We start from the raw sequence: 10,325 nt of genomic DNA on the forward strand, positions 1-10,325 counted from the left end.
GGCTTCAGGGATAGATAAAGTTGGGTGCCATCTGCATAGCAGTGAAAATGTATGCTATGCCTTCTAATGATACTGCCTAAACAAAGCATGTATAATGTAAACAGAACTGGTCCTTGCACTGACCCCCGTGGAACTCCATAATTACGGTAACCTTAGTGTGTGAAGAAGACTCTGCATTTATATGAACAAATTGGAGTCTATTAGTTAGATATGATTCAAACCACTGCAGTGCAGCACCTTTAGTACCTACAGCATCCTCTAATCACTGTAATAAAATGTTATGGTCAACAGTATCAAACGCTGCACTGAGGTCTAGCAGGACAAGCACATAAGAAGATCAGCGGACCTTCACTAAAACTGTTTCTGTACTGTGATGACCCTGAAACATAACTGAAAATTTAAATAAAACATGCAGATGATCAGTTAGCTGTTTTACAACTACTGTTTCAAGAATGTTTGAGATAAAATGAAAGTTATAGGCCTATACTATATATTAACTATATAGTTATATTAACTAAATTAACTATATCACCTACGACGGCTGGGCCAAGTGAGGCAAAGGTTTAAATGAGATGATTATGAGTAATTTTTTCTCTAATGGCTAAAATTTTATTTGTAAAGAAATTCATTAGGAAAGTCATTACTAATAAAGGTTAAAGAAATTGCTGGCTCAACAGAGCTCTGGCATTTTGTCAGCCTGGCTACAGGGTTATTCTTATTTCCTTCAATCAGTGATGAATAGTAAGATGCTCAAGCTTTACGGAAGGCTTTTTTATAGAGCAGCAAACTGGCTTTCCAGGATAAATGATGATCTCCTACATTAGTGAGATGCCATTTCCACTCCAGCTTACGAGTTATCTGCTTTAAAGTACCTGTTTGAGAATTATACCAGGGAGTCAAGATGTGAGGCTTTCTTTTTCAGAGGGGCTACAGTGTCTAGAGTTGTACGCAGTGAAGTAAAAATATTAACAAGATAATCAACATTTGTGGTTATAGCGTTCTGGGCTACCAACTTTAATGACCCCTTGACACCATACACATTTTTACAATGCAAAACAAATATTAACAAAGATCCACAGGCTTAGTTTTTAGATCGTCAAGTTCCATCCCATCTAAAGTTGTTGAAGCAAGTAGACTTCTCACATGTAATTATTCAGACAGTCACTAAAGGTCACTTAACTTAGAAATGCAACAGGTAGGTCATTAAAATACTTGCACAGATGGTAACTGGTAATTTTCAGTGACAGGAAAAACAAAACAAACTCTGTAAGCTGCTACTCCACGCACAATTCAGTGTCAACCAAGATGCTAAAGTTTCATAGCAATCAAGCACTGGCTTCCATACTGCCTTTCTACTCAGATAAGCACTCAAAGCACTTTCAATAATGACACATATATGGATACAGAGCTTTTATCTATCCCACGTTTTCTAACATTTACACACACATACATACTTGATGCTGATACTGAACTTGGAGTTTAGTATCTTGCCCAAGGTTACTTCAGCTTGCAAACTGGAGGAGTCAGGGATCAATCCACCGGCCTTCAAATTGGTAGACGACCCGCTCAAATCCCTGAGGCAAAATCGCCCATGAGTCAATGAAAACTCCAAATGGTTAAATCTGATTTGATCCAGTTTCTCTGTTATTTATCAAGTCAGTCACCAAATGCAACAAACTCAGTGACAATAACCACATCCAAACAGTTGGGCAAAATCGTTTATTATTGAATAAATTGAGCGATTACAAGTAGAAAAACACCCACACAAATTTTCAGGGATTTGACAAACCCGACATTATTTTCTGTCAGAAAACCAATATCTCAAAATTTGAAATCACATATGAAGTCTCTGACAAGTGCCCCCTCAAGTCTGCACTCTGCAAAACAACGTGGCCTGCCTCTGCATATTTACACTGACTGTGTACCACAAGACAAACCGATGAAAAATACGAGCAGCTTCCGATGGTAATCATGCTTCCACAAGTAACACTTTTTTTCTCCCCTTCTTCAAAAACTGCAAAGAAAAAAAAATGAGGCGGTAAAATGTAGGGCAACACAGCACTGGGCAGGCAGCATGAAACACAATTACAGAAGTATGAATTCATTTGTAAAGGTTGTGCATCCCTTTTGAAGGTCTTGGTGATGAGAGCAAAAACCAATGAAAGCACAAACCTCCTGTGCCAACTCAAATATTATCACAGTTAGTAAAAATTGGATCAGACCTGTGGGATAAAGAGTCCAAGCAATACTTTTTTGAAACCTGAAATAATCAGAACCTATAGAGAGAGCGCGGTAGACTTTGCATCTGGATGAGATTAAAATCACCTCACTATACCACAGATGACACAAACATAAGCCATTCTCGGAAAAGCTGAGGGGGAAATTGGCCCTGCAGTGAATATATGAAACATCCCAATATGTCAATCTTGACTTCAGTTTTATGTGCAGGTTAAAAAGAACTGGCCTTGACTGTTTTCATGTTTTCAGCACAAAATCAGATGAAAAGAGTCTGAGATGAAAAATTAGGGCCAAGTAGACACTTGAAGAGAGAGTCAGACATTCCTTTAAGCCATCATAATTGACTCACTGGAGGGCCAGGCTCTGGTGGCGGTGAGGTGCTTCAGAAGTCAATGTTCCCAGAATCTAGAGTCAAGGGTGAATACATGTTTTTAGATTTCATAAATAAATATTTCATTCAACTGTCAATGGTATGGATGTGGTGGAAGAGAACCCTTTCATGTCACTCTGGTTTTTGGATGGGTCGGTGGTATGTGTGAGGGAAAATTGAGGCTACTAAAGGCTACCAGCAGGAGTCCGCCAGAAAAGACTCCAATTTGAATGATAGGCAAAGAGTTGAACTGTGTGCTTTTTTTTATCCCTCCTGATTCGACTGCAGAGGGTGTCCAGCAAAATTGGAGCGGTGTTTGACAACAATTAGTGGCACTGCTGTGAGCTGTGACAGGCAAGCGTATATACAACTCAAAGCAGACTCTGGCCCTCAACTTCACAGAGGATCAGACCTCCACATACAACAGGCCCATCACAACTCCAGACAGTAGTGACACTGAAAGGCAGTATTTATTTTATGAGTCAAAAACACACACACTCAGATCCAATAAGAAACATGAAAACTTCTATTACATCAGCTGAAATATCCTGCTAAAAAAACAACAGTCAGACCATAATGGCAAAATACAGCAGGACAACAATGCTAATCTTTGCTCATTACTGTTACACATTAGCAATTTAACAAGTTCCAAATATAAAAGCGCTACAGTCTGACTTTGGCTAACTTTCTATAGGAAAACCAGGAATTTCCACAAAATCCACATATTTTTCAGGCTACCGCTACATCAGGGATGTAAAACATAAGTACTAAGGGTCAAAAACGGCCTGGCAAAATCTCCAATCCGACCCACTCGAGGACTTTTGAAAATGTGAAGGAAAGCATAAATTTGGGGCTTTTAAGTATACTTCCAAAGGTTTTACAACAAAGCCATTCATACTACATTCATATTACTGTGGACACAGAAACTAAAACTAAAATTGTTGTAAAAAACATCAAACAACTAATTTTGAAGGAAGATAAAGGCCCATTCCCAATTTGCTGCAAGCACAATGATGCCAAACTCAAGCTTAGTAGCAACACTTGCTAATTTAACAAACTGTCATTGCTCCATCGTGGTGCTAAATCTCTCTGACTAGTCAGATTGCACATAGTTAACAGAGGTGTCAGATAACTATTGTTAAACTATTAAACACCAACTACCAACTATTAACTACCAACTCTTCCCTCTCGTGATATTAAGACCAGAGTGGGCTTGCTAGCTAAGCTAATGACTGAGGAGATCCTAGTGGCTTTAGCTTTTGAGCTACCTGTACACAATAGTTAGCATTCAGTACACATGCTTCTTTGGATTTAAACAGATTTATCTATTCCAGTGTCCCCTGCACTCACACAGACATGTTTTTCTTTCTCTCAGCAGATTCATTATATGACTTGTTGCTGTCAAGGGTTAGTGAAAAGGTGAGTGTTCACCATAAGCATTTTAAGGATGTTCAGAAATTACACTTGTCATGGCTGTTGTGTTTCAGTGAAAACCCTAAAATATACCTGAGGAAGCCTTCATTGTTGTATAGCAGGTTGCAAGTCTAACTTAAAAATTACATTGCTTTAAATCATCATCAGCTTTCATCTTCTGTGTCACAATGTGAAACTATAGATCCTTTATAGATACATATGAACAGCACTCCAGTAAATGTGTCAGTTAATTATTACATTATTATTATCATCTCTGCATATTACTGTTTCTCATTACATATTGCATTCTCATTTGTTGTTATTTTTGTTGGGCAGTAGTTATTTGTCTCTTCTGATCTGCATTTGGTTTTGCCGTTACACAATATAATCTAAAATTAATAGATCGATAACAGATTTTTAATTATTAAATATGTAATAATTTTAAGTTACCACTTAACCTAACCTCTTTGGACATACACACAACTCTGACACAGGAAAAACATGCAGACTTCCACCACAAACATACTCTTTGCAAACTCCCATTATTTTTCAGCTTCTATTGGTGATATATCTATCTATCTATCTATCTATCTATCTATCTATCTACGTGTCTTAATGTAAATTACATGTTTAGTCACTAATTACTGTTGTATTTTATTCAACAATTCAACAGATGCCTCTTTAAGATTAACACCTAGCAACAGATGATAAAGAGGAGCCGAACACTGAGCAGGTGGTTGGCAGTCATCTTCCCTGATATCATGTGAAACTGTTCTCATCTGTGAAGAGAACGGGATGCCCATGGAGGACCAGCCAGTTCCAGTATTCTCTGGGGAATTTCATACAATTTGCATGGTGCTGGACTGTGAGCAAAAGTCCCACTAAAGGACTGGCTGTTTTTGTTCCATTCCTCCTTGCACAAAGACATTGGTCCTTAGGCTCAGTTTGTGCCTTTCTGTCCTGTCCTGCTTTCTTCATGTACTAGCCCATCCCTTGGTATCTCTACCACAAGCTTGAGACTGTGCTTGGAGACACAGAAAACCTTCTTGCAACTGCACCTATGGACATACCATTTTTCTCCACAGTGGAATGATTGTAGAGCAAACATTTTTTTAAAATGACCCTTTTTTTTGTATTTTCTCTGATCTACACAAGATAAAAGGTATGCACACATGGCGGTGGTAGCATCATGCTGTCAGGCTGTTTTGTTGCAGTGACACTGGTATATTCCACAAAGTGGACGCAATAATGACGAAGGAGGGCTATTTCCAAATTCTTCAACTTCTTCAACAGCTAGATTGTTGAAATTTGGAAAACTTGGTGTTTCAAAATGTCAATGATCCCTAATTTTGAAATGGATAAAGGCTAACATTTAGCTTCTGAAAGACCTTCCCAAAGCCCCAACCTCAACCCTATTTAAAACAGTGTGGGCTACACACAAAACCAACCAATATACATAAGCTCTACCAATCTACCAAGAGTGGTCAGGTATTCTACCAGAATTATGTCATACATTATGTATGCATCCACAGCCAGACAGCATTAAAAGGTAGAAAATATATAAGAATCAGAAAAAGAGTGTCATTTAAAACCCTTATATATAAGAAAATATGAACACAAAGTGTATAGCAGTGCAAGAGAGGGATGTTTTCTCCCTAACCTTATTTGTTCATGTCCACCATTCCCCTTGGTCTCAGCTGACTCCTGGTTTTATTTGAGGAGATAACACTTCCATTATTATAAGGGGGTGAAGTTTATGTAGGTCAGGGTGAATGAGTGGGCTGACAACATGTTAGCACAGCAGGAAGCCAAAGTTGTCTTTTTATTAAGCGTTACCATTTTCAACAAAGTTATGAAACCCTAACTTTTCCTGAAATACACTTTGTTGTTTTTGTCTCTAAACAGTTTAAGTTCTTAAGTTCTGAATGGCAAAACAATTTCTTGTGCTCGTTGGGTCAATCTAGACTTATTTTTACATTTAATTCTGGTTATTTTTTTCTTGAGCTACAGAAGCAGCTCTTGTATTGGTTACTGTATGTTTCATGTGTGGACCACAGTTTATAATTGTTGTTCAGAGCACTTAAGTGGGTGCTGATTAATGGTCAATGGGCAATAATTTCCTGCTAAAATGTCATTCCCCTGGGAAGCCTTGCCACAATATTTTGGATAGTTGCAGAAGGGATTTGCTGATTAACCGATTTACAAGTGCACCTATAAATATCACTGTATACTGTAGCATTAAGAGTTCCCTTAAAAGGAGCACAGAGGCTAGGAGGCTTATCCCTGGCCACAAAGTGTACATTAATATGCAAAAGCAGTTACTGTTTGAATTAATGTATCACAAAGCTTTAGAGTACCAAAAGGCAATTCAATCACAAATGTCACATAATGGCCTGAATTCATTTCTCTTATTTGTACAGGTTGAAAGGGTTAGTGCAACCTCCTGTATTAAAAAAAAAAAACAGCACATACACACACAAAAACATGCTGATTTTGTTTCTGCAGAGTAAATATTTGTGTCTTGAATAAATTGCAGGTAGACGCAATGACTTCAGGAGCTAAAAACAAATTTAGGCAATAATTGAAATGTAGCATAAAATTGCCCCTGCAAATAACCATGAGCCATTACGCGAACACATTCTCTCCCTTTCACTAAGAAACCAACCTGGAGACACACAAAAACAGCACACAGGCTTGAACATACACACACACACGCACGCACATGGGAGAGCTCTTTGAGGGTTTCACAATAGCACATTTATCCGCAAAATTAAAAATAGTGATTGATCCGTGGAATATTAACGGTCAACAACGTTTTTCATTAAGTTGTGAAGGGGAGCGAGGGGAGGCATTCTGGTAGGAGAACGAGAGCAGGAGGAAAAAAGCAAAAGCTTTATTTAATACTGATCCTGTACAGTAAAAAGGCCCGAAGAGAAATGTAAATACTAGACTCCAATAACGCGACAGCACACTAATCATATTTACAAACTATATTAAATCTGCCCATTGTGTTTGCTTTGCTGAGGATTGGCTACCATGTAATTGTCATTGTAACCAGTGTTGGCTTGTGGGAAAATTTAACTGAAGTGATATAAGGTGACTGGTAGGATTATTATTACTTTATTATGACCCAGTATATGTTTATTAAAACAATTTGTCATGCAGAACAGGAGTGGGGAATGGAAACATTAAATCTTGCTCCACTCTGGCCACAGAAATGAGTTACAATAAAATTAATGGTGAGGAGGCCTGCGCTGACACCAGAGTGGTACGTAATAACCCGCTGCTTCGTTTCATTTGCCGATCATTTCCTGTTGGGCCCTCACCATTAAACATACATGCTGGGGATTATTGAAATAGCCCTGCGACAGCCATTGTAGTGTAGTGTGAGTGTGCCTATGTCATCGTGGCTGTGTGTGCGCTTGCATGCGTGTTTTGGCTGGCTATGCTTTTATGTGGCTGGTCATTTGATCTCAAAAACACAGGCGTCATGGCAATATGCCACGCCGTGCTTGTATTTCTGGTTGTGCCATTATGAGAGCAGAGATATTAGCACAGAGAGACAGCACGGGCTGGGATCTGAAGTCTTAGAGTGAGGCGTCATTTCGCTGAGTGCCTGGGAGGGGCAAGATTAGTCTGTCAGTTGTGTCTAAAATGACTTTGAGGCTGTTGCTACAGGGATGCAGCAGAAGTTTAGCTAAGGAGTTAAGTGCATTTACACTGAACACTGACCCTCTGTCCCCTTGTGGTCCAGTGTTTGTGAGGACTGCCATAGTAAGATGTAGACTGATTTTATGACTCTAGAGCCTTTTTTCATCTCTTACCTGTTATGCTGCTGTAGGAGCAAACTTAAATGAAATATAGAAGCTCTGCCTTGGCAAGCCAACTTTAACAAGTGCAAGAAAAAAACCCACTGGTTTAAATTTAAAATGCTGTAAACAAACATACTACGTTTTAGTAAAATAAAAATAAAAAGAGAGAAAAGAGAAAAAAAAGGCTGATCTCAAAAGAGGTGCTACACCAACTTCAATCACTGGAATGAAGAATTGATCTACAGCGATGTGAAAAAGCATTTGTATCTATCTAAAGAAACACAAAAACAGACGAGAAACAAAGTAAGTTACATCTATCTGAGCAGTCTTGAGACCGTTACAATGCAATTTCTAAGCTGACTCCAGCCAATCACAGTGAGAGCCACAAACTGAGAAAATTTGGAACCTTAGTGAACCTTCCCAGGAGTGACCAGCCTAAAGTTACCCCAAGACCACATTAACGACTCATCCAGGAAGTCACAAAAGAACCCAGAACAACATCTAAAGAACTGCAGGCCTCACTTCCTTCATTTAAGGTCAGAGCTCATGATTCAACAATATAAAAGATACTAGGCAAAAATGGCATCAATGGGGGTGTTACAAGGAGAAAACCATTGCTGACAAAAAAAGAACACAAAGTTGTGTCTCACTTTTGCCAAAAAAACATTTTTGGGAAATATTCTGTGGACTGATGAGACGAAAGTTGAACTTTCTGGAAGGTTTGAGTCCCGTTACATCTGGTATAAAACAGCACTTCATAAAAAAGACATCATACTAACAGTCAAACATGGTGGTGGTAGTGTGATGATCTGGGGCTGTTTTTCTGCTTCAGGACTGACAGAACATGATTGGACTGTGAATTCTGCTCTCCAGCAACCATCAGCTGGTGCCCTGAAGCTCAGGCACACTCGGGTTATACAGCAGAACAATTAAGCAAAACACACAAACAAGTCCACATCTGAACAACAACAACAAAAAACAAAAAATAATGTTTTGGAGTAGACTAGTCAAAGTCTGGACGTAAATCTGATGGAGATGCTTTTGGTATGACCCTAAAAAACTCTCTATCTTAAATTAAAACAATTATCTAAAGAAGAGACGGGCAAAATTCCTACCCAGCGATGTGAAAGACTCATTGCTTGTTATTGCAAATCCTTGAAAGCGGTTCTTGATGCCAAAGGTGGCACAACCAGTTATTAGGTTTAGGCGGCAATTACCTTTTCACATTGGACCAGGGAGGTTTGGATAGCCTTTTTCCTTTGATAAATGGAATCATCATTTAAAAAAAGGCTTTTTGTATTTACTCGGGTTATATTTGTCTAATATTAACATTTGCTTTATAAACTGAAACATGTGAGACAAATATTCAAAAAACAAAGAAATCGGGAAGAAGTCAATTTTTTTTTTATTGCACTGTAAATCAAAGAGCATGTGATAAGCTGTTATTTAGGGCCTGAGCCAGGATTCAAACCCAGGACCTTCTTGCCATTAGACAGCAGTGATAATCACTGCACCACTTTGCTGCTCCTATAGACAAGTACCTTTACATCTTACTGTATCATGCAAGGATTCAAATGCTATTAGAAAATAACCGGATCTGCTTGCAAAAACCACATCACTACACTGAGCACTCTCACAGTCCCATACTATATAATAACTGTACACAGTATGACTGTGATAATATTTATATGCTGCTGTTTTATGCTCTAGAAATGAGCATTGTTTTGTTCTAATAAGGCAAAACATGCATCTGTGCTCTTGTAAGTTAGTCATTAGCTTGTTTCCTTTGTGCGCCGTAGCTTGGAAGAATAACGTCTATCGGCAGCAGAAGCGTTCTTTTTAGCACAAACGCTGACTCTTTAAAATACAAAGAATTTGATCATTTTCCCAGTAAACACTACACACTTCTAAAAACTGGCTTACTGATTTGACAAACAGCGACGAATTAAACAAGTAAATGTAAGGCAGAGGTAGAAAGTAAACAGAAACTGTAAAAGAATCAAAAGAAAAAAACAAACTTTGACACTCTCATTGCCTTGCAAACATTTGGAGTTTACCTTAAAAATAACAGCAGCTGTCATTAGCTGTCCTGTGAGGTGGCATAAAGCAGCGCCTTAAACAAACAACAACCGTAGCACATATGTTTGTTCTACGTATCAGTCGAGGTGTTTTTATTTGCACTGTACAGCAGAGCGCTGAACAATCTGATTGCCACAACTGTGGCCTGAACCTGAATAGTAGTATATTTTTAGTCAGGCACATCCACAGTACTTTAAATATCTTACCTAACTGCCCGAAGGACACACATGCACAGCGTGCTTGTGATATTAACTGAGTGTATCTCTGTGTGTGTTCAGCCTTCTCTTAGGTCCTTTAGTAATGTTGCTATTACAGTGTTTATTGTTAGAGTAGCAAGGCCCTCTTTGTGCTCCTTCTTCCTCCCTGCCTCCGGAATTTTACAGTTATATGAAGAAAGGAACTGGTCACAGTAA

This window comes from Simochromis diagramma, unplaced genomic scaffold (genome assembly GCF_900408965.1).
Source record: "Simochromis diagramma unplaced genomic scaffold, fSimDia1.1 OVJJ01000603.1, whole genome shotgun sequence".
Classification (NCBI taxonomy): Eukaryota; Metazoa; Chordata; class Actinopteri; order Cichliformes; family Cichlidae; genus Simochromis; species Simochromis diagramma.